Raw genomic sequence first — 22,416 nt, forward strand, 5'->3', positions numbered from 1 at the left:
TGAGAGGTTAGGTGGGATCGAATGGTTATGGAGAGAGTCTTCAAACGACGATTCGAGTATTCTTTCCGACTCAAGGCATCAGCTACCACGTTAGCCTTGCCTGGGTGGTACTTGATTTCACACTCATAGTCGTTCAGCAGCTCAGCCCATCTTCGTTGCCTCATGTTCAACTCCTTTTGGTTCAAAATGTGCTGGAGACTCTTGTGGTCGGTGAAGATGGCGCACTTAGTACCATAAAGGTAGTGCCTCCAAATCTTCAGGGCGAAGACCACTGCTCCCAGTTCCAGATCATGAGTGGTGTAATTTACCTCATGCGTCTTTAGTTGCCGGGACGCGTAAGCTATCACCTTTCCACGCTGCATGAGTACACAGCCTAAACCCTGATTTGACGCATCACAGTAAACTATAAAGTCTTATGTTCCTTCTGGTAGTGACAGCACCGGCGCACTGCAGAGTGCTTGTTTCAGGGTCCAGAATGCAGCTTCTTGCTTGTCCGTCCATTCGAAGGGTACGCCCTTTTGTGTAAGCGAGGTAAGTGTCTTTGCTGTTTTGGAGAAGTTTTGAATGAATCTCCTGTAGTAGCCTGCGAGGCCTAAAAATTGGCGAATTTCGGTAGGTGTTGTTGGGATCGCCCATCCTTCGATGGCTTGGATTTTAGAAGGATCCACATGAATTCCTTCCTGACTAACAACATGTCCCAAAAAGTTCACACTACGGAGCCAAAACTCGCACTTAGAGAGTTTTGCATATAACTTTTCGGTTCGCAGGGTTTCCAGGATTTGTCGGAGATGTCGTTCGTGTTCTTCCTCGCTTCGAGAATAGACGAGGATGTCGTCGATGAAGACGATGACAAAGTTATCGAGGAACGGTCGGCAAATTCGATTCATTAGGTCCATGAATGCGGCAGGAGCATTCGTTAGACCGAAGGGCATTACGACAAATTCATAATTTCCGTAACGAGTTCGGAAGGCGGTTTTAGGAATATCCTCGTCCCGGACTTTGAGTTGGTGGTATCCAGATCGCAGATCTATCTTTGAGAAGTAACTAGCTCCTTGGAGCTGGTCAAATAGATCGTCGATTCGCGGAAGTGGATAGCGGTTTTTGATGGTAAGCTTATTAAGTTCCCTGTAGTCGATACACATCCTGAAGGTACCGTCTTTCTTCTTGATAAAGAGAACCGAAGCTCCCCAAGGTGAGAAGCTGGGTCGGATGAATCCTTTGTTCAAAAGCTCGCTGAGTTGACTGGACAACTCTTGCATCTCCGCAGGAGCCAATCTGTAGGGTGATTTGGCGATGGGAGTAGCTCCTGGCACTAGATCAATTCGGAACTCGACTTGTCTTTCTGGGGGTATCCCTGGAAGATCCTCCGGAAAGACATCCAGGAAATCACAAGCCACAGGGATGTTCCGAATATTGATCTCTTCTTTGGACTTATCCACTATATGAGCTAGAAACGTCAAGTCCTTCTTTCGTAGGTACTTTTGTGCCTTAATGCACGAGATGAGACGAAGGTTCGTGCTGGGTTTGTCTCCGTAAATAACTAGGGTTTCGTGATTTGGGAGATGAAGGCAAACGGCCTTCTCGTGACACATAATTTCAGCATGGTGGGGGCTTAACCAATCCATGCCGATAATCACATCAAAACTCCTAATGGAAACAGGCATTAAGTTTATTTGAAAGACGTGATGATTTAAGGTCAGGATACATCCGATGTAGATTTCCCCAGTGGATTCTGTTTTCCTATTAGCCATTTCCGCCGTGAAGGTTTCATTAAGCTTCTGGGGTTGTTGTTTTAATAAGTGTTTGAATTTATTGGTCACAAAACTTCGTTCTGCCCCGGTATCAAATAGGATGCATGCATAAGTGTGGTTTAGGAGAAACGTACCGGTAACAACAGCGGGATCCTGAACCGCTTCTCCCTGACCCATAGCTAGCACCCGTCCTGTTCCTCCATTCCCAGGGTTGTTGGTGTTGGGGCAGTTTCGACGGATATGCCCAGTCTTTCCACATCCATAACAAGTGGGGCTTGATCCTGTGTTATTGGGCTATTGTTGGTGTTGTTGTTGTTGCTATTGTTGTTGTTGCGGTTGTTGTTGTTCCCTTGTTGTTGGTTCTGTGGAGGATAGGTCCTGCAATACCTTGCCGTGTGACCCTTCCGATTGCAATTGGTGCATTTCATTTCCTTGCATTCTCCATTATGATGGAGACTGCACTTGTTGCATTTTGGGAGATTCCCAGAACACTGCCTAGGAGTGCTTGGATTAGCTGAGGCTGGAGCATGTGGTGTGGAGGGTACTTGGGTGGTTGCAGCGTTGACTGTCATTGTTTGTTGCTTCTTTGTCGACTCCGAGCCTTGTCGCCCTTTTCTCTTGTTGTTCTTTCCTTTCTTGTTGTCACTCTCCTTCTTGCCTTCACTTTCCGCTGGCTACTCGCCCTTCTTGTTGTTGTGGTCGTATAGTTTCTTGGCCAACCTCTTGGTATTGTCGAAGGTTTCAGGATTTGCAGCGATTACATTTCCTTGAATTGGGGAGTTCAATCCCCAGATGAATCGTTCGATTTTCTTTCCTTCTGACGTAATCATGCCAGGGCACAACAATGACAGCTCGCTAAACCTTGATATGTACGCATCAATATCAGAGTTTCGGACGGTGAGATCCCACAGCTCTTGCTCCATTTTCTGAATTTCACCACGAGGGCAGTACTCAGCCATCAGCATTTCCTTCAACTTCGTCCATGGCATAGCGTTGGCTACGGGGATAGTCATGGCCTCTACATGTCCATTCCACCAAGTGAGAGCTTGGTCAACGAATGTGCATGCAGCGAACTTCACTTTCACCTCCTCGGGACATTCACATATCTCGAATACCGATTCCACTTTTTCCATCCACCTCTTTAGGGTTATCATTCCACCCGTGCCATTAAAGGTTCGTGGCTTGGCGTTGGTGAAGTCCTTGTAGGAACATGTTCTGGTAGGTCCGTGATTTGTTCCATTGTTCGAACTCCCAGCCCCTTGTCCATTGACTCCACCATTGTTCCCTTGCTGGATTTGTGCCATGGCTGCAGTAACTGCAGCAGATACAGCTGCTTGGAATGCAGCTGAGTTGACTTCGGGTGGGGTTGGTCCAGGGTTTCCACGGGTTGGTCGTTGAGGCATCTTTCTGTCATGGAACGGAAAGATGTTGAGTGCCTATGATTTTTGTGAGATTGTGGTCCTATAAACTAGGTGTATTGCATGAACTTAAGTGGTTTCACAAATTAGCATACAATCATGTATATATAGCACATAGCAGATCACGACATCACAATATAACACATAAAACTTTTCATTAATATTATCCGAATTTTTGATACATGAAAATTTTGCTCAGAAAAGCATACATAAGTGGTGCAAGTTCGGCAGCGTAACGGCTCTATGAGTAGTGTAATCACTTAAACATAGAGTCGATGGTACATAGCATAGATCACCTAAGCATAATACTAAAGATAGATATGACTAGTCCTAACAATCCGAGATGCGTTTGCCGGTGGTAGATATGGTCATATACCGAAATGTTGTGCCAACAACTGGGCCATCTCGGTCATTTCTCCAATGACTTCATCTCTTTCATGTCCTGCTTGCACCGCGCGTGCCTCCATAGCGAATAGCTGTTGCCGCAGAGCAGCAATCTCAGCCTCCGGAGAGCGATTCTCCCTTGCGGGATTTCTCGGTGGGGCGGGGTGATCCTGCTGCATCTCGTTGGTTGGTGATGTGGCAGAATCCTTGCCTGAGTCTTGTTCTTCATCCATGTCGTCGTCGGTACCATCAAACTCATAGTCTGTGTCTGTGTACTCGTCGGGCCCCACTTTGTGTGCTCCTGCTTGCTCTACCTCTAGCTCATCCTCGATCATCCTGTGGGCTACTAGGACCTGATGAAACTGCATGCCCTGATGTTCTCCTTCCATGTCGACTGAGAGAGGGTATAAACTATTATTACTCCTAATATGATTTAGTTATTATGAAATTTGAACTAATGTTCTCTTCTTGGTAATGAGGGTATGTTTTTGGGTTTACTGACCATCGAGGTTTTTCCCGGAGCATGTGATAGTTGCACTTCGGAGAAATGTAGTTGATCAGGCTACATTCACCCCTTACTACAACCATGAACAGTCCCGACTTACTGAGATGTCAGTGTTATCTTATTTGATTTGGTATCATATTCTTTCTCCTATATCACACAAGTAAAGTTGTTTTATCGTTGTGTTTTATTTGTTTTTTTCAGAGTTGTTTTAGTCCCTCTTTGGTTTATAGTTGCATATCAATGTGTGGTTAGATATGTCAGTTCACTATAAACAGAGCTCTGATACCAACTTGTCACACCCCCGAAACCAGACGACGGAAACGTCCGGGGGCTCGCGTGACTTAAATTGAATACCATCACAATGAATATACATGAATCATAACATAAACATCACCATGCATCAATACATTACAACTGATATTGTTTACATCCAGTACATTGTTTTAAATATTACACACTCATAACATAAATTGTTTGAGATTTTTCAAAAACATAACATCCTAACATTACTTGATATTACCTTCCGCTTACCTGTTACCTGAGAATACAAGTTATTTTGGAAAACGTCAACATATGAAATGTTGGTGAGTTCATAAGCAATGTTGTGATAAAAATGATTTGTGTAGTTTGTAAAACCCAGAAAATCCGATATTTTCTGAAAAGACAATAGTTTATCAAAGTGTGAAGATCCATAAGTTGATGCATGAATGATTTCATAACGTGTATAAAAAGGGAGTTTTGTATTACAATTATTTAGATTACGAACGAGTGTTGTTGAATTCCCCGAAAAACCCGATGTTTTCCGATGACGAAAGATATACTTGATTACTAATTTCTATACCGCCACAACGAATGATTTTTTATTACTCTTCCTTGATTACTCGGGTGGTGTCGGAGATTATCAATTCTAGTGAGTCGTTATAACTATGCCTGATAATGACTGGTTATAACTACCAACTACAAACGACCCTTAGAGGTGCCGTCCGTTATTACTCACTTAATCCAAACCACCTTGATTACTATTGATTAACGACCTGAGTATGTTTACTTTGATTACTCACAAGCCTTAGCAACCGAGAGAAGAGGAGTATGAAGACCTACCACTTTCGTGAGTTACTTTAGGCTGTCGGGGATGCGAAGAACACGTTGGCCCATCTTGCATTTGATTACTTTGACCTTACTAGCAATACTAATGGACCATTAGGGCCCAATAGCACATAAAAGCCATTGAAGGTCCCTTTATACGGAATTGGGTCATAGGAGGCCCAATAAGATATAATTGTTTTCCCTTGGGCCCCAAAGATCATGTGAATGGATTTGCAAGATCCAACAAGCATGATTTGAAACTTTCAAGCCCAAGTGTCGAATGTTTACTTGTCTTAGGTATCGCATAACTACTGGAGGGTTCGATTGAACGATTTGTTATTTTTGTATCGACTCGAGACCGAGCGATTTGTTTATAACGGTATTTGGAGTTATACGTGTATTTGTCCTTTGATTTTGTAAGCCGTAGATTAGTATTTTTTTCTCAATATTCTATAATTAAAATAAGTGGTTTAAAATAGTGGTTTGACCTTTTCAGCCGCTTTCTCTTTATAAATAACAATTTTAGTCCTTTATATAAAAGAAAAGTCATTTTAGGCCCTTAAAACATTTTCTTGACACTTTTGCATCATAGACTTGTTTAAATGATAAGCATTTTTAACCCTTGAAATAGTTTTGTTACACTTGTTATCCCCTGTTTTGAAGAATTTACCATTTCAGCCCCTTTAAATGTCATATTTTCGCAACTTTGGGCTTGTTGGGCCGAAAAGCCCAAAATTTAGCCCATTAAGCTAATATTTACATTTTAAGTCCTTTGGAGGTTATCATGTTCATAAAAACAATTATTGTAACTGTTTTGACTCTTTTGACCTTTCAGAAACCGTGATTTGGCAATTTTTAACCCAACTTTTGTATTTTTGACAATTTAAGCCCAAAAATGGGTTTTATGTTGAAATATGTTTATCACAATCTTGTAAGTTAATATTCTTGACTTTTTTAGTGTAATATAACTTAGATCATGTTTGTTTTCCATCTTAGGACACAGATCTCGAGATTTCTTCCTTTTTTGTTTACATATTCAACACAAAAACACATAAAATCACACATACATGCATAAAATCATACATAGCATGCACATACACATAGATCTACACATTTTACTTGTATTCTCCCCCATAAAACTTATGAAAACCGAAAAGAGAGGGGTATGAAGCTCACCTTTTCTTGTTGTTTTCGATTTTGAAGGAAGAAGTGATGAAGATTCGATCCTAGCAAGCCTTCTCGGAGGATCTCGAACTTAGAGGCTTCTAAGATGGTGATCATGAGTTTGAATAGATTAGGAGGAGATTTTTGATGAAATGAAGTAGTTAGATCATGGATTTAAACATCAACTTACCTTAGATGATGATTTTTTTGTGGAATAATCTCCTTGATAAGCTCCTAAACCTCGAAAATTTGATGAAGAAGAGTGAGGATATTCTTGAGAGAGTTTGTTTCAAAAAGTTGGATGAAATGTGTGTGTGGGTGTGTGTCTTCGGCCGAGAGAAAAAGGGAGAGGAGAAGAGAGAGTGTTGATGAGATGGTTACTTGGAAGCATGGGATATTGCATGGAGAACCAAGATATAATAATTAGGTGGCAAGTGGAAGTCAACTCTTCCTCCATTTGGGGTTTTGGGCCGAGAGAAGGAGAAAGGAGAAAAGGAAATTTTGGGCTTTTTGTTCTTAAGTCTATCTTATGGCCCAATTAGGTGATTTTTGGCCCAAAATAAATCAAGGAATGATTTTTATGATCCATTAGGGCTAATTAGATTTGTTATGGTCCAATAAGGCCCATTAAAGATAACCTAGTTCATTTTAGGCTTATAAGGCCCAAAATATTAAGTTTCATGCATATGGGTCCAATTAGGGCCCATTTGAGAGTTCTATGTTCAAGATAGTTAAATTGGAAGCTTATTGGTCCATTAGGCCCAATAAGGAAATCCTAGTCCAAAATGGACTTAAACCGGGATTTCTAAGGCTTCCAATTCTTTGTTGACTATTTGTAGTGCTTGTATAAAGTGTTTGATGGAAGTTTTGTTGTTATTGAATAAGCATCATGCATGCTTTCACATTGTTGTTTTACAATTGTTATCATTGTTGTTGTTACAAAGCATCAAAATTCCTAGTTGTGACATTCATGAAAATGATTGTGAGGAAACACTTTCACTAATAGATTTTAAAGAATTAGAGTTAGCGGTTGTGATAATTGCGTTCTCAAATTCAAGTATGATTACGACATCCCTCTTCATAGTTTGAATTGTGAGAAATGGCAATTGGTTTCGGGACTTATTTCTATAAGTTCTAAAAAGGTTTAGACACACCTAAGCTGTCTAATGAAAGGTGTATGAGCTTGAGAAGTCTAGGAAAAGACTTATCGAAGCACCATGTATCAGAAATACGAACTTTGATAAGAAAGTCAATAAGTATTGATTTCTAGAAGTCCAGCTGATTTTTGAATACATGCCAAAGCTAGTGGGAACATAATCGTTATGCTAGTAAGAACATAATTGTTATGCTAGTGGGAGCATAATCATTATGATGAGTATTGCGAGTTATCAATGTTGTTTATGGGAAACAAAGTTTTCAATTTGCAAAGTTGCAGAATTTGGAAATTATTTCGCTATAGTAAGATTCTAGGGAGAAGATAATTATACTTCATTTCAAATCTGAAAGTTTATATTGAAATTTTAATGGAACTTAATCATTATATTTATGAATAACGTGTTGAAGTAATTCATCATGGGAAATTCTATATATGGAAATATTATAGCAAGAGACTGGTCAAGTATCATGTCTTTATGTGAGACATTATGTATCGTATCCCATACCCTTTCAGGTATAGGATCGATTGCAAAGGCTATAATATTCGCATGTTCTGATTTTTCTAAATGCCTAGCGCATTAAGAGGGAAAAAGGACTGGAACTAGATATGACTAAGGTTGTTAAACAACTGTCAAGGATAATCTAAGGTTTACCGAAGATTGGTTACTTGTGGACAGTTGGAAGTGTAGTAACGGTTGGACCATATTGATATAATTTTGAATATATAGGATTCTATTAAGAATGGATTGTCATATGGAAATTATGGAAATGTTTCCATAATGGGAGTTGGATATTAAGAATCTATGTATAAGTTAAAAACTTTTATTCAAGAAGGATGTTCAAGGAATCTACCTTGAATGTGAGACTTCATTTTCGGGGAATTGTCTTGTAACAATCTCAAATGGAATGCTTTGTAATATCATTGGCCAAGTCTCTGTGACTTTGGAGCCTTGACATTACAAAAGGATCATTGCATGTAAGTTTAGACTCTAACGGATTCTAAAAGTGGCAAGAATTTGGTACTCTTACACTTGTGATAAGGATTTGGAATTGTGAAATGAGCATCATTGGGAATGTGTTAAATTGATCTATTTCACAAAGGAAGGACCATAGATAAACATAGTGTGCATGCTTAGAGCATGGCATAACTAATGTTTTTAATTCAAGTATTAAGTTGATTACTCGAAACATTATACAATGAGTAAAGTCTGATTAATATGGTGATTAAATAAAAGTGTTTGATTTATATTCAAAAGTTTTGAGACCATAGTTAATTAGGTTATTCTTGTGTTTCATTTCGCATGTGTTTGCTTCTCGGATAATAAGATTATTCAAACATCCACATTCGATCATACTTTGGAAGTAAGTAGTGAATTAAGACTGTCATGAATCCGACTATAGATTGTCTAAGTGCTTAGACATAGCAAATGTTTGCTACAGTGTTCATGAGTACTCCTGAAATAGAATTTGAGTATTGGATTATACCCACGCTCATTTGAATCACTTCATGGATTTTATCACGAGTGATTGTGAGACGATAATATCTTATATTCTTGAACGGAGACATATAATTGTTGTTTACAAGTCGGTTGCGAATTGATAATACGTAAACGCATCAGTAACTTGATGTTATAAAACGTACTGTTGTGTGTGATTTGATGAGTAAATAGTACAAGCATATGAGTTGAAGTTTATCCATTCCTTTTACCCTAAATGGGATAAAAGCGATATCTGTGGGCCCCTTGATGATTTAGTGATGACACCCTAAGCGCTTGGCCAAGCCTGGACTGATTTGATTTGTTCAATTAGTCAGTCATCATAAATCGGAAATCGGGAAACAACACATGGACAGAGAGAATGATTATAATCCATGTCTCATGTCCATACGATATCTTGTAGAATGGAGGAATATTTGATCACTTATCTAAAAGACGCGTTATTGATATGATCAGAGTTCAACAGCGGCTTTTGAAAGCTACGATTGCTAGTAAAATTCTGAATTCATACTTGCAATAATAGTTATGTAACACCCCGACTGTCAGGTATAAACTTTACAGCCTTATAGTCATTTTGAAAGGTCTACTCGACAAGTTGGATGCCCTGACTCGTCGAGTAGGAATGAACTTGGCCGCGTGTCTTAAGTGATCAACTCGACGAGTTGGAACTGGAGGATGAAACCCTAATTTCCAGGGTTTTGCACCCTATTTAAAGGGTCATTAGCCTCCCTTATCCTCCCTTACAGCCCCCCTTGAGCTCAAAAACCCTAAATCGTATTTACTTTCCATATTTGTGTGTTATTAAGCTTGGAATGTGGATTTTGGTGGGAGGAGCTTGAAGTCCAAGGAGCTTGGAACAAGGAGAAGTTGTGGATCTGAATTCTACTCCATCTTAGCATCACTTTGAAGGTAACAAGTCGTTACCTTGGCTCTCCATTAGCTAGATCTCTTCATACATGGGTTTAGAACCCTTTCTAGTGTATTGTTGTGGTATTTCCGGATTTGGGGCAAGATCTGAGGTTTTAACTTCAGATCTGGACTCCTTTAGCCCCTTATTATCACAAAGTTCTAGTCTTTGTCAAGTCATGGCCTTCTCCTTGCCATAAGATTCTTCTTTATCCTAGTTTTGGCTCTTAAGACCTTGCATGCACGTAAAGTTTGCAACTTTACGTGGTAACTAGGCCCTAGGAGACTAGATCTACCAATTGGAGCTTTGGAGTAGCTTAAAAACATTTGTATAAGAAGTAGACTGCATGAACTCGACAAGTCGCATAGACGACTCGGCAAGTCTAATGAAGATTTACCGTGGTTGGGTTCTGCATGGACTCGACGAGTCAGTAAGGGTTTTCCCCGACTTCTAGACACGCATGGACTCAACGAGTTGGTTGGAAACTCGGCGAGTCAGTGAGGGTTTTATGACTTTTTGAGTTCTTGAAAAACTCGACGAGTTGCTAGCTGCACTCGACGAGTCAGGTCAACATGGACCGTTGACTTTGATCTTTGACTTTGACTTTGACCAAGGGTTGACCAGTTGGACTTTTGAGGGCATTTTGGTAAATTGGAATTATGATGGACTTGGTCCTATGATGGTTATAGGTGGTGGGGTTCGTGACAATGATTCAGGAGTTGATCTTATAGCTACAGTTCGACACTTCTGAGGTGAGTTCTCCTCACTATATCAACAGGGTCTAAGGCACCAATTCCGTCCCTTATCGAATTTGTATTCGGGTTTATTGTATGATATGCTTATTAACTTACTGATATATGCATAATTAGCTATATGTTTAGTATAGATTTTTATTAATTTTTAGCTAATTATTTGCATAATATGGACAAAAGGTACTTAATAAGGTCTAAATTATATTTTCAGTCCAGAAGACATGCTTGGAGCAAAAAGGAAGAAGGAGAAGCAATCAGAAGCTAGAGAATGAAGAAAGAAGAGAAAACCTGGAGCTACTCGGCGAGTCCATGAAGCTACTCGGCGAGTTCCGAAGAATGTTTGCGAAGTAATATCCAGAATCCTTACCGCACACGGATTTCTCAAAGGTACTCGGCGAGTTGGAGACTTACTCGCCGAGTTGTCCCTGTTTTGAGATAAGTATAAATAAAGGATCTTATTCCGAATGGAGAGACTTTCTGATTTTCTTAGACGATAACTTGCGACTGAAGAAACCTTTGGAGACCTGAAGAACCCTAATCTTTGATCTTTTGAAGACTCAAGGCGAATTAGGTTAAATTTTCCACTTAATCTTAGAAGTGAATCATGTCTATATCAACTAAATTCGTTTTTCAGCTTGTTCTTACTGTAATCATGAGCTGAATTTTCGTAGTTTCTGTTTAGGAAAGACCAAGTTACTCCTATGGTTTGATTTATACTTTTATTGATTGATTATTGGTGATTTTATTAAATTAAGTTTGTTAAAGAACCTTATGCATTAACCATAACTATTATCTGTTAATTGGAAGACAATTAGGCTGCATGAACATCTCTTAATTGTTAACCTCATATGATTTATGTGAACACTTCATTATATGCCTAGGATTAGTGAATATGAAACTAGAATTAACTAGAGAATGGGTAAATTAATGTGTGAGCTTGTTTGAGAAACCAACAAACAAGAGGTTAGTTGAATTACTAATTTGATTAACCAATTACAAATCTTATTTAATCCAAATAATTGAGCTAGGGAGTTAATTAGTTTAAACAATTGGCCACTGCTTGAATTGATTAATTTCTAAGGGTTAGTAATAGTGAATGCGAATCTAACCACTATAGTTGGTAACCAATAACAAAATTTATTTATCACTTTATCATAAAATTAACCATAGGAGTGAATTGGTTGGACCTAAACAGAAACCCTTTATTAAATTTGGTGAATTTTTACTTGTTTTAGTTGATTAGTTAATTACTTGTTAGGTGGTGTGTTTAAGTTTCTAGTCTTGTAAAACTAGAGAAAAACCCTTTACTTTTATCATTTGTTTAGTTAAAATTAGTTATTAGTTTAATCTCCGTTCCCTGAGTTCGACACCCTACTTATCCAACTATACCACTAAAAGACAGGTTCACTGCCTTTGTGTGCTAAATCTATATTTTTTAAAGTAGGAATAAAACTAGTGCATTTTACACACATCAAGTTTTTGGCGCCGTTGCCGGGGAATGGTTCAAAAATTAGCACTAATTTCTAGTTTTATCGATCCTTTGTGTGAGATTTATCTTGCACAAAGTTATTTTTAAGTAATTTAGTTATTAGGATTAATTTTAATAGTTTTCTGTTTTAGAATTTTAATTTAATTTTTTTGTTTCTGCCTTGAACTCGCCGAGTGCATTCGAAGCTACTCGGCGAGTCCATTGCAGTTTTGCACTTTTTATTATTATTTTCTTTTTGTTCTTTTTACGCGTTTTTCTTACTTTGGTTGCAGTTGTTACATGACCCGAGGATCCAATACGTCTTTGGTTCCTCCACTTGAAGACCCGGAGTCTGCTTTAAGAAAGAACAAAGGAAAAACCGTTGGAGAATCCGCTTCTTCAAAGAATTCACCTTTGAAGAATCTCAAGTCCGTTTTCAGCAAGAAGAAGAGCAGCAAATCAGGAGCATCCAGCGCCTCTTTAGCAAGCGAAGACCCAATCAGAGAGGATACCGAGTACGAAACCGAAGGAGAAGAAGACCCTACATTCGGGCACGTTTCCGATTCCGACGACGAATTAGCTATCCCTATGGCTAACATCGATGAAGTCCCCATGGGGGAATGGAAGAAGAGGATATGCGATGATACCGGGCCGGGACTTGTGCAACCCGCAATTCCCACAACTGCCACTTTTGAGCTTAAGGGTCACAATCTTGCTCTACTCAAGGAGATCCCCTTCCACGGAAAAGACCACGAAGATGCTTACAAACACTTGGATGAAGTAAATGATGTAGCTGATTATTTTAATGTTCTAAACGTGCCTCGCGAAACTCAGCTACTTCGCATGCTTCCGGTTACATTGAAGGGTGCTGCAAAGGATTGGCTCAAGTCACTTCCCCCCGAATCCATCACTACATGGGCCAAGATGAAAGAAGAGTTTATTGATCAATTTTGCCCACCCTCCAAGATATCTAAGTTAAAGAAAGCCATAGCCAACTTTGAACAACAAGCTGGAGAGTCACTTTATGAAGCTTGGGAGAGGTACAAGAGTCTGCTAAGGAATTGCCCACATCATGACCTCAATAGTCAACAAGAAGTCTCCATTTTTTATGATGGAGTAAATGTTACAACAAGGAAATTACTTGACTCGCAAGGTCCACTAACAAAGAAGGCACCCCTGGTGATAAAGCAACTAATTGAAGAATTCTCTAAGCATTCTAGAGAATACCACAACCCCAAGGAATGATGTGACAAGAGGATCAGCTTATGCAGCTTCAGAAGATTTGTCAGCAGTCATGGCTATGTTGAAAACCATGGATAGGAGGATGGATAAAATGGATCAAACGATACATGCTATTCGGGTGGGTTGTGAGAATTGCAATGGACCTCATCTTACTAGAGATTGTGACTTGGACGAGAATGGGAATAAGAAGGTGCAAGTATGTTACTCAAGTGGTGACCGATATGATGAAGATTGGCGGAAACCCAAGAAAGAGTGGCTTCCTTATGATGAGTACAAGAGCGCTAAGGAGGAGAAGTTTAAACAAAAAGGAAGAGGTTTTTACCAAAAGGAGGAGCCGGCACAAGAAAGGAAACCAAGTTTGGAGGAGATGCTTACTAAGTTTGTAGCTGCTTCAGAAAAGAGACATAATGATCATGATGTTGCAATCCAAGAAACAAGAACAATGCTTAGAAATCAACAAGCATCTATCCACAACATTGAGACACAGCTGGGGCAACTTGCTCAACAAATTAATCAAAGATCACCGGGAGAACTTCCTAGTAAAACCGAAAACAACCCACGAGGCGCACATATAAATATCGTGACAACAAGAAGTGGAAAGATAATTACTCCTCTGGCCCCAATTCAGTCTGAAGAGCCCAAGCAGTTACAAAAGGAGGATGCAGAAAAACAAAGCCAAAATCAAAATCTGCATGACATAGACCCTACTCGCCGAGTCCAGAATATGGACTCGACGAGTCCATTACCTAATCAGAAAAGTCAGATTCCTGCAAAGCCATTTCAGCCTCCATTGCCATATCCAGCCAGAGCTAAGAAAGAAAAGAATGAAGAAGACTACCAGAAGTTTCTAGAACATATAAAGGCTCTTCAAATCAACATACCATTCATAGAAGCGGTTGCCCAAATGCCAAAATACGCTAAGTTTCTCAAAGAGCTTCTAACTAATAGAAGGAAGATGGAAGAAGTGAGTTAAGTAGTTCTTAATGAGAATTGCTCAGCTGCCATGTTAAACAAGCTACCGAAGAAGAAGGGTGACCCGGGAAGCTTAACATTGCCTTGTCAATTTGGGAATTTGGCCACCATTCATGCTTTAGCCGATTCAGGAGCAAGTGTAAACCTCATGCCTTATTCATTTTTCAAGAAACTAGATCTCCCGGAACCGAGGCCAATCCGAATGGCAATCCACTTAGCAAACAAAATTGTTACATTCCCAAGAGGAATATGTGAAGATCTATTGGTGAAGGTAGATAAGTTCATGATTCTCGCGGACTTTATAATTCTAGACATGGAAGCGGATCCTCAAGTCCCGATCATCCTTGGAAGACCTTTCCTTAACACCGCAAGCGCTATAGTTGACATGCGAGATTCAAAACTTACTCTACGGGTGGGGGATGATTCAGTCACTTTTGGGGTTGATCAAGCCATGAAGCATGCAAGGCATAGTGATGACACGGCATTTTCAATTGATATGTTGGATGAATTGATGGAGGAATGGCATAATGAAGATCCAAACAAGTCCACCATCCCCTTTACTGAAGAACTTGATGCTGAAAAAGACCTACTGGAAATAGAGAGACTGCTGGAAGAAGCTGATTATGATGAGTTAATGAAGACCATGGAGCAACCTACTTGCCGAGTAGAAGCGATCTACTCGCCGAGTCCAGTTGAAGAATCCCGAGAAATCGCAAATTTTGAAGAGGACTCGACGAGTCTTTTACCTGTACTCGACGTGTTCAGCATGCAGAACGCAAAAACTGAGCTCAAAGCACTACCAGATCACTTGGAGTATGCATTCCTTGAAGATGGTCAACAAAAACCTGTTATAATAGCTTCTGACCTCTCCAAATCTGAAAAAGAAGAATTAGTTCAAGTCTTGAAGAAGAGGAAGAGTGCCATTGCATGGAGTATCACCGATATCAAGGGAATAAGCCCCTCTTATTGCTCTCACAAGATTAACCTAGAAGAAGCAGCAAAGCCGGTAGTGCAACACCAAAGAAGATTGAACCCAAACATGCAAGAAGTGGTCAAAAAGGAAGTAGTCAAGCTTTTACATGTGGGGATCATTTATTCTATTTCCGATAGTCCATGGGTTAGTCCTGTTCAAGTGGTGCCCAAGAAAGGAGGGATGACGGTCGTGACAAACGAGAAGAACAAGCTTATTCCGACCCGAACGGTAACCGGTTGGCGAGTGTGCATCGATTATCGAAAACTAAACGATGCCACTCGTAAAGACCATTTTCCTTTACCTTTTATTGATCAAATGCTTGAAAGATTGTCCGGCCATAGTTATTATTGTTTCTTAGACGGATTTTCGGGCTACTTCCAAATACCCATAGACCCAAGGGACCAAGAAAATACCACTTTCACTTGCCCGAGTAGGACTTTTTCCTATCGCCGCATGCCCTTTGGGTTATGCAATGCACCTGCGACATTTCAAAGGTGCATGACGGCCATATTCCACGACATGGTGGAAAAATTCATGGAAGTATTTATGGATGACTTTTCTGTTTTTGGATCTTCCTTCCATGATTGTCTTACTAACCTTGATTTAATGCTTGCAAGATGTGAAAAGACCGATTTAGTCCTTAATTGGGAAAAATGTCACTTTATGGTTAAAGAGGGTATAGTTTTGGGCCACAAGGTATCCAAATCGGGAATTGAGGTGGATCGGGCAAAAATAGATACAATTGCCAAATTACATCCACCAACTAATGTAAAGGGCATTAGGAGTTTTTTAGGAAACGCGGGTTTTTACCGCCGTTTCATAAAAGATTTTTCTAAAATAGCTAGACCTCTAACACAATTGCTTTTAAAAGATGCACCATTTAATTTCACTAAAGAGTGTCTAGACGCTTTTGAATTTTTGAAAGAAAAATTAACTAATGCCCCGATCATTATTGCCCCGAATTGGAACTTACCTTTTGAAATAATGTGTGATGCAAGCGACTTTGCATTAGGAGCTGTCCTTGGTCAAAGGGTCGATAAGCACTTTCGACCCATTTATTATGCAAGTAAGACTTTGAATCCGGCCCAAGAAAATTACACCACAACTGAAAAAGAATTACTAGCAGTGGTGTATGCTTTTGACAAATTCCGCCCTTATCTTGTTTTATCTAAAACCACTATTTTTACTGACCACTCTGCTATTAAGTACTTGTTTGCCAAGCAGGATGCAAAGCCAAGATTGATACGTTGGGTCCTACTTCTACAAGAATTTGATATCGAGATACGTGATAAGAAGGGAATGGAGAATGTAGCAGCCGACCACTTATCAAGGCTAGAAAACCCGCATTTGGAGTCATTGGAAAAAGAAAAGATTGGAGATGATTTTCCGGACGAATACATTTTGGTGACCACGGGGGAAGAGCCATGGTTTGCAGATATAGCTAATTATTTAGCTACCAAGTACATCCCAAAAGACTTTACCCGCCAACAAAAGAAGAAATTCTTTTCGGAAATAAAATACTACTTTTGGGATGAGCCATATCTTTTCTGAAGCTGCGCGGATGGGATCATAAGGAGATGCGTATTCGGGAATGAAAGCCGAGAAATTTTGGAGCATTGCCATAGCGGGCCCACCGGTGGACATCATGGAGCACATTACACGGCAAAGAAGATATTTGATATTGGGTTTTATTGGCCCACAATTTTTAAAGATGCTACCCAATATGTCAAAGAGTGTGATGCATGCCAAAGAGCGGGAAACATCTCCTCCCGAAACGAAATGCCACAACATAGTATTCAAGTGTGCGAAGTATTTGACGTATGGGGGATCGATTTCATGGGACCATTTCCAATCTCAAAGGGCAACAAATATATTTTGGTGGCGGTTGATTATGTATCCAAGTGGGCGGAGGCACAAGCTTTACCAACTAATGATGCTCGGGTGGTGGTGCGCTTTTTGAAGAAGTTATTCTCAAGATTTGGAGTTCCTAAAGCCCTTATAAGTGACCGAGGCACTCATTTTGCCAATGATCAATTAGAAAAGGTGTTAAGGAAATATGGGGTAACCCATAAATTCTCTACATCTTACCATCCACAAACTAGTGGGCAAACTGAAGTGACGAATAGAGCATTAAAGAGAATTTTGGAGAGATCGGTGGGTAGCAATCGAAAGGAATGGTTGGATAGACTAGATGATGCACTTTGGGCCTTCCGAACAGCTTTCAAAACACCTATTGGTACTACACCATATAGGCTAGTTTATGGGAAGCAATGTCATTTACCGGTGGAAATAGAGCATAAAGCTTTTTGGGCTTTAAAAATATGCAACTTTGATATAGCTGAACTTAAAAAAAACCGGTTGATGCAAATGAATGCTCTTGAAGAACTTAGGAATGAGGCTTATACTAGCTCCGTGATTTATAAAGAAAAAACCAAGCGTTGGCATGACAAAAGAATCAAGGGTAATAAAGACTTTCATGAAGGGCAAAAAGTTTTACTTTTTAATTCAAGGCTCAAACTCTTTCCGGGCAAACTAAAGTCAAGATGGGATGGTCCATTTCTAGTGAAGAAGGTGTTTCCACATGGAGCTATCGAGTTATTATCAAGAGATGGCACTCCTTTCAAAGTTAATGGACATAGGGTGAAAAAATATGAAGAAGGAATCCCGAGGAATGAAGACATAGAAGAAGGGCTGCTGCTGGAGGGCATGGCAGAAACGTAGAACGGAAGGAGTCCAGCTAACGACTCCTTAAAAAGAAGCGCTTCCGGGAGGCAAACCGAGTTTAGAGTTTGCATTTCTTTTCCCTTTGTTTTTCTTTTTCACTTTTAGGATTTGTTTTCTTTTCATTCTTCTTCTGAAATTCTGCTTAAAATGATTGCTTGAGGGCAAGCAATGCTCAAAGTGTGGGGTGGTGGTTTAAAAAAAATTGAGTTTTTTTTCAAACTGAACGATATACTCGCCGAGTTCATACGATTACTCGGCGAGTACCTTTTGAAAATCACGACAAAACGCGAACACGCGTCCCTACTCGGCGATTAGGAATTTCTACTCGACGAATACAAGCATTTAAACGGGTTTTTTTTACAATCTGTAAATAAGGGTTTCTTTTTACTTTACTCATTTTCACCAACACATTCATACTCGCCGAGCATTCTCTTCCTCTCAAGCCATTCCTTTGATTTTTGTTGAATTTCCATTCACAAGGCAAAAAGGTATGATTTTTCCTTTGTATTCTTGTTAAAGGTTATAACTCTATCAATTCTTGGTTCTTATTTTGCTTAAATCCGGATTTGGGGGTTTACTCTGATTCTAGGGTTTCGATTTTACTATGAATTAGGAAGATTTGGACAAAATTTGTTGTGGATTTGTGTTTAAGGGACTTAGAACAGCAAACCCCTTTGCAAATTTATGTGTTTTGATTGACCTAATATGGTCCGATTGAAATCTGTTCTCGCAGTTCATCCTACTCGCCGAGTAGTTCATGAACTCGGCGAGTAGATGCTGTGATAGACTTGTTATGGTTAACTTTAATTGCTGGGTTTTGTTTGTTGTTGTTTTCTTGATGTTTTTCTGCAGAAATCATGTCCAGAAGAGGTCAGAGTTCAAGAGGAGGGGGTCAAGGAGACATTCCATGGCTTACTTTTCCACAAATCACTTCAAAATCTTCTCAAGTTAGGGCGAAGAACAGGTTGGAGGTTTTGAAGCAGAAAGAGATTCATCTACCCAATGCAATTAATTGGGATTGGTTGGGTAAAACTGGGTTGGAAGAAGAATTGACACCTTATTTGGTGAAATCTTTTGACGTGGGTGGATCAACAATAATTTGTGATGGATGGTTGCAGCTGTTCAAAATACAAGAACCTGTGTTTGCAGAACTATGTTGGGAATTCTTCGCTACTCTCTCATTCCGGGGTGGTAGTGAATATTATAACGCCAACATTATCACTTTTTGCCTCGGAGGGGAGTTGCCACTGCAGCATAGCGGAACTCGCCTGGAGGGTTGGTATCTATGACCAAAATGTTATCATGACTGAGGATTTTGAAACATTTTTGGAGCAATGTCACCAGGATCTTCCCGAGGGAGTCGTTGCCTCCACTTGGTGGAATACTATTGCAAACCGGGTCTATATTCCCTCTTCTGCTCAAGAGGGCCATATTCGTTCTCCGATCCATCGTCTCATCCACCGCCTCATCGCTAGTACCATAAATATGAGGAAGGATGATGACAAAGTTCCTACCCTCGACATTTTTTATTTGTGGAGCATCATTACCCCAGACGTCTTTTGCAACTTGCCTTATTGTTTGGCAAAATACCTTGCGGAAGGAGCGGTTAAAGAGAAGATTAACTCCAAAATTAATGGGGGTATGTTTGTGACAAGACTCGCAAGGTCATATGGGATTTTGGACATGCAAGAGGCAAGGGCGTTGACTGTAATTTCTCCTCCTCCGTTTAGCATTACATTATTCTGGAGGGCAAGGATTGTGGAAAAATTTGGGGATGCATTTGCAATTCCACATGTAGATGAGGTGGCTGCTCCCGAGAGGCCGGGAAGAAAAGTTAGGCAAAGGAACGAACGGGCCCGAGAAGACCCACCGGTTATTCCGGTGGAAAATGAGAATGAGGGATGGAATCAAGTGGAATATAGGAGGTATCTGGATGACATTGGTCAAGGTGTTAATTATAACAATGAGTCATTCAATTATCTCGTTCAGCAAATGAACATCGCCCCAAGGCTCGGGCCCGGATATCCTTACATCATGAGTTGGGATGAGCGGATGCAGAGGAGAAACAATCAAGCAGGAGGAAGTGGCATAGGAGGGGCAGACATGGAAGAAGAAGTTTGAAGCTTGGTTTTATTTGGATGTTTTTTTTTATGTTTTTATTGTGGTTGATGTTAAACTTTGTTGAACTTGGATTATTAGGACCTTGGTTTGTTTGCTTTCACTTGTGATTATATGTTTTTCAGGTTTGAAGATTAGGATGCATTTAGGAGTCTCATTGGTCAAGGCTAAAGTGAGGATTGGTTTAGATGAGAGTGCGAATTGTTACATTTAAGGTTGAGTCCGTTAGGATTGAGAGTGACACAATGTGCTATCACTGAAGGAAATAGAAGAAGAGTCACTGAAGTATTTTGAGTTAGCACCTCAGTCAAGAACCAACAGCAGGGAAATTTATTTTCGACTCAGCGACTTACTCGCCGAGTGCACCTAGGGTACTCGCCGAGTGCATGTGTAAATCCACGATTATCTGCTAAATGCCGATCTACTCGCCGAGTTCACGCCTGACTCGCCGAGTCCATCAACATTTCACACGCAGAATTTGTTTTGAGCACATTCACTGCAGTTCTTATCCATGTCTTATGTGGAGACTCATTCCTGGAAGATTTCTGAGAGCTTTTTCCTAAGCATTTTGAGCTACTTAGATGTTTACCACACGCGACATGACACCCAAGGCATGGATGAGCTGTTCCCATGCCTAAAGTCATTTGAAGTAGGAGCTTAATTGAAGATGATCAGCCTCGCCACTGCTATCCCAGGGGAGTTTGTTCCAATTTCCCCTTTACTTTAGTATTGTTCTTTATCATGCATAACATGCAATGGGGACATTGCATGAATTAAGTGTGGGGTAGGGGGTTGGTTACATTAGCTAACTTAGAATCTTAATTTTAGGCATAATTTTAAAATTCTTGCATAAAATTTTTTTTGCCTAGGACTTAACTTAGAAAACTTTGGTAAAAGCAATTAGGATTCCATGTTAGAATTATGTTGATGATTGCATGCAGACCCAAATGTTTAGTTGAGCTTATACACGTTCTAGTGCATTTGTGGCCTCCTTATTCTAGTGAAATCATGGGACAAAAACATAACCTCGCTTAGTTTGAAGGATGCAATATGTTTAGCATTGTGTACCAGAAATGTATCCAGGAAAATTTTTATTTTTAATCAATAAAGGTTGAAGTTGAGCGCCCCTGCATAAGCATGTAGGTATTGAGTGAAAAAAAAAGAAGTGAGTTACATGAGAAAATTACAAGAAAAGTTTGAAGAAATTTTGGAGCAGTTAAAGTAAAGATCAAAAGATCAAAATTCCAAAGTTCAAAAGTTGAAGATACCCAAAAATCAAAGAAAATCAAAAAGGTGGCAAATTTTGAAGAATTCAAAGAAATTAAAGTGCAAACTATCAAAGAAAGTGAAGAATTCCAAAAAGCTCCATAGTGGTATCGAAAATTGTAATTTTTAGAATATGTATGCTTGGGTTGCTCAACCAAAAATACCTTGAGGCTAGGAGGTTTTCTGTGGATGGATTCGGAGTGATGCATAAAATGAGCATCGTTCAAAAGAAGTGAGCGAGTGTTTATGAGGATTGTTAGTATTTATAGTATTGGGGGGTCTTTAGGAAAATTTTAGACACAAATGCATGCGTTGCGGTCTTGGCATAATGGTTGGGTTGAATTGGAGTTGTCTTATGTGATTCTAATGTGCTAAAATTCAGTTTTGCTTGGGGGCAAGCAAAAGTCAAGTGTGGGGTATTTTGATATGTGCATAATTAGCTATATGTTTAGTATAGATTTTTATTAATTTTTAGCTAATTATTTGCATAATATGGACAAAAGGTACTTAATAAGGTCTAAATTATATTTTCAGTCCAGAAGACATGCTTGGAGCAAAAAGGAAGAAGGAGAAGCTACTCGGCGAGTTCCGAAGAATGTTCGCGAAGTAATATCCAGAATCCTTACCGCACACGGATTTCTCAAAGGTACTCGGCAAGTTGGAGACTTACTCGCTGAGTTGCCCCTGTTTTGAGATAAGTATAAATAAAGGATCTTATTCCGAATGGAGAGACTTTCTGATTTTCTTGGACGATAACTTGCGACTGAAGAAACCTTTGGAGACCTGAAGAACCCTAATCTTTGATCTTTTGAAGACTCAAGGCGAATTAGGTTAAATTTTCCACTTAATCTTAGAAGTGAATCATGTCTATATCAACTAAATTCGTTTTTCAGCTTGTTCTTACTGTAATCATGAGCTGAATTTTCGTAGTTTCTGTTTAGGAAAGACCAAGTTACTCCTATGGTTTGATTTATACTTTTATTGATTGATTATTGGTGATTTTATTAAATTAAGTTTGTTAAAGAACCTTATGCA

At 39.7% G+C, this 22,416-nt stretch overlaps 1 non-coding gene across 1 annotated transcript; it reads right to left on the minus strand.

Moving 5' to 3' along the window:
- Positions 1-13,058: 13,058 nt before the first annotated feature.
- Positions 13,059-13,165, minus strand: LOC145167980 (small nucleolar RNA R71). Its single transcript, XR_013741577.1, has one exon. It is a non-coding gene; the product is annotated as a small nucleolar RNA R71 (small nucleolar RNA).
- Positions 13,166-22,416: the final 9,251 nt, after the last annotated feature.

Source organism: Lactuca virosa, chromosome 3 (genome assembly GCF_052849685.1).
Source record: "Lactuca virosa cultivar CGN04683 chromosome 3, Lactuca_virosa_CGN04683_v6, whole genome shotgun sequence".
Classification (NCBI taxonomy): domain Eukaryota; kingdom Viridiplantae; phylum Streptophyta; class Magnoliopsida; order Asterales; family Asteraceae; genus Lactuca; species Lactuca virosa.